General features: G+C 43.7%; 1 long non-coding RNA gene across 1 annotated transcript; it reads right to left on the bottom strand.

Annotated features, from left to right (window-relative positions):
- Positions 1-590: 590 nt before the first annotated feature.
- LOC140492673 (uncharacterized) lies at positions 591-3,255 on the bottom strand. Its single transcript, XR_011963611.1, has 3 exons — positions 3,138-3,255; positions 1,805-1,844; positions 591-630 (listed from the first exon to the last, which is right to left on the bottom strand). It is a non-coding gene; the product is annotated as an uncharacterized lncRNA (long non-coding RNA).
- Between the last annotated feature and the right edge of the window lie 263 nt (positions 3,256-3,518).

The raw sequence follows: 3,518 nt of genomic DNA, 5'->3' as shown, positions 1-3,518 counted from the left end.
ACAGGCTTGGAGGGCTGAAGGGCCTGTTCCTGTGCTGTAATTTTCTTTGTTCTTTGATCCACATCTGGGAAACACCCAACAAATATGTGGTTGGAGATGTGGCTCCAGGATTCACACAAGGACCAACGGAACCCATGAAAAGGGACACAAATTTCCTCAGGAGATGATAACACTCATGAGTGAGTAATCACCGATGACAATGACAATGACCTTGAATTAACCTGCCTTAGTTTTCCAGACCATATTCCAACAGCAAATGTTTCCCTTTTCTTTTCTCATCTTTCGTCAAACAACCTATTTTTCAAACTTTAATTCTCAACTTTAAAATCTCAGTTCCAAACCAAAAGTGAGGAAACCAAAAGAAAAGGAGTGATGCTCTCAATGGGAAACATGCTGCTTTTCACTGGGTCACATTGAATGGGAAGAAAGTTAGTCCAAAGTGGTCAGGCTGTACAGTGAGGGTGGTACTCTATCACTGCATGTCTGTCCACTGTGTTGATGCTTCACACACTCGATGTTACAGTGTCTGAAATGGATGGTGATTGGTCAGTTCGAGTACAGCCAGTACCTGGGGCCAATGGCTACTGGGCCTGATTAGGCTCAGGAATGCTGGATGACCCTGGATCATTCCTGAAAAACATACAAGGAACATTAATATTCAGAGGAACCTAATGGCACAATCCCAGGTCACAGTAACAAGAATCCTATCTTTTTGCTTATCCTTTCACAGGTCATGGGTCAGTCTGGCTGCTCCTAGTTGTCCATGAGAAGGTGGTGGGGAACTGTTGCTGGATCAAAATCCTGGAAATCCCTCCCTAAGGGCTCTGTGGCTCTTACCTCCAGAACAATGACTGGAGCAGTTCATGAAGGCAGCTCCCCCCCACCTTCTCAAGGGCGACTGAAGACAGGTCGTCAATGCTGGTCCAATCAGAGATGCTCACGGCAGGTAAATGAATAAACAAAATGTTCAGATTTAGACACAGATCACCCATGTCACCCTTGAAGAATTCACCACCAGAAACAGTTCTGCCTTGGTACCAGAATGTACCAAAGCACCCACGGAGCTTTGAGCAACTGGTTACAAGGCAGGGAGGGAGGGTGTTGGAGATGAGGGGAAAATTCCTGCAAGGGCTTCCCATCTCCTGTAACTTTGGAGGATGCTACAGAACATGGAAATCTTGGAAAGTGGGGGATGATCAGGAAATCACATTCCCATCCAGTGGAAATTCAGCTGCTCAGAGAGCAAGGGAGAAAAAGTAGGATTCACAAAAAAGGTCCCTTTTATCCTCAGCACTCACTGCAAGTGATTACATTCCAATCTTTCCCTCCATAAAACAGCCATTACAACTCAAAGTGACCACTGTGAGAAAAATGGGGAACACTTTCGTTTTACACAACGATGAATTGTAGATTGATTTGCAGACGAGAGATCACAGATGAACCTGGAGCTGGAGATTTCCAAACAGCCAGAAATTGACCAATTCTGTTCAGAAATTATTTATCTGTCATTTACCTCTCACTTTCCCAGTGAGTGTTTGAGCAACTTGTAAGAAGGAATAAACACATTGGGAGCTCATCGGCAGGAGGCTGCATTCTGTCGATGAAAAGGAGATATTCAATACAACCCTGAACTAGAGCATTTCTACTCAGCGAAAGTGAGGGCTTCCTGATGAAGAGCTTTTACCCGAAACATCGATTCTCCTGCTCCTCAGATGCTGCCTGACCTGCTGTGCTTTTCCAACACCACACTCCCAACTCAGGGCATTTCCACCACTACTCTCGTGTCAGTCACTGACTATCTTACCTTTTCAAAGGTGTCGTTCTCTTGATTTGCTGTGAACACCCTAAAGAGAAAAAAGATTCATAAATATTTTGTAAAATTATGAACAAATTTGTCACATTGTCTCCACAATTGGAAATGTTTCCCCCCATACACTTTCATCCCTTTATCCTCAAGAACTCTAACTCCTTCTTAAAAACATTTTTTGATTTGGCCTCAACTGCTTTCTGTGGCAGGGAACTCCACAGGATCACAGTAACTCCAAAGGGATTGCTCTCCATGGCAATCCTGAATGGCCTACCCTATATCCTTTGACAGTGACCATTGGTTCTTGTCTCCCCGGTCATCGGAAACATCTTTCCTACATTTACCTCATCGAGTTTTATTGAAATTTCACACATTTCCCTGAGATCCCCCTCATTCTTCCAAACTCCAGTGAATATCATCCTAACCAATCCAATCTCTCTTCATACATCAGCCCTGAAATCCCAGGAGTCTGTCTGAGAAACCTTCATTGTACTCTGTCCAATGCCAGAACACCCTTCCTCAGATAAGGGGACCAGAACCTCACCCAATACTCCAGGTGTGGTTTCTCCAAGATCTTATACAATTACAGCAAGACATTCCTGCTCCTGTATCAAAACTTCTCTCTATGAAGCCAAAATACAACTGACAGAGATACGGAGGGAGAGGCTATGAAGAGAAGGATCAGAATTTAAACTTCTCAAGGTCTTCAGCACTGACATAACTGAGCTCAGGATTCTGAGGCCTTCAATATTCCTAAGACATCCTGCCTGTTCAATTTGTTCAGCCAGAGCAAAGACAAGTAATGAGGACAGTCCCAAAACAGACCAGTGCCTAAACATTGCACTCACTGCACAGGCCAGAAGAGGAATCCATGTTACCATTCCTGCCCAAATATAGCTCTGTTACTCAGACTATCTGAGCCACCATGTCTATGCCTTTATTCAGCAAACTCTCGAAAGCCACTTGAACAATAAAGCACACAAGAATATCGTGGTGAACTGCAACTTCCTTTCTGTTCTGTTTGAGAGTCTGTACAAAGTGGGAATGAATGCAAAAGATGTGATTTGTTGTGATTCTATCAAATGGGAGTGAATGAAAAGACATTTTAGCGCATTGAGATTCAACAGTGATGGGAGGATAATGGGAATTGATCCATCAGAGTTCAATAGAATGGGTTTGAATGGATCTCCTTGTGAAACATCCTCAATGTTAAATCACTAACAAGAAAGCTCCATCCCAGGCAACATCCTGGTGAATCTCCTGTGCACCCCTCCCTCTTGTTATGTCAGAACCAGACTATTTTATCAAACCTCATTGTCCATGAACCCACCTCCTTTGTTCCTGAAGTTGATGAAGATTATGAAGCAGATGGGCAGGATGAGAAGCATTGGAATGACCGGCAGATATACAGTGGTGGGCTCAGTCCTCTTCACTGGAAAACAGCAAGAACAGCATTATTCAGGAATACCTCCATGTTGCTGCAGTGAAACTTGTAGCAGGGTTACAGAGGAAGAGATTAAATGTATAAACAGGATGTTCTGCAATGGAGCAAACCAGTTCAACGCTCTCACCTGCTGTTTCCCACAGACCAGGAATTTGCTCCCCTCCAAATACTTACCCAATTATCACCTGAAAGATCACTCTATGAAATTTATTTCCATTGGCCTTTCAGGCAGTGCATTGCAGATCAGAACAACTCCTGAAGGAGGCA

The sequence above is a fragment of the Chiloscyllium punctatum genome, chromosome 2, assembly GCF_047496795.1.
Source record: "Chiloscyllium punctatum isolate Juve2018m chromosome 2, sChiPun1.3, whole genome shotgun sequence".
Taxonomy (NCBI): Eukaryota; Metazoa; Chordata; class Chondrichthyes; order Orectolobiformes; family Hemiscylliidae; genus Chiloscyllium; species Chiloscyllium punctatum.
Note: the sequence above shows the minus strand (reverse complement) of the source record. Positions and strands in the feature narration are given on the sequence as shown.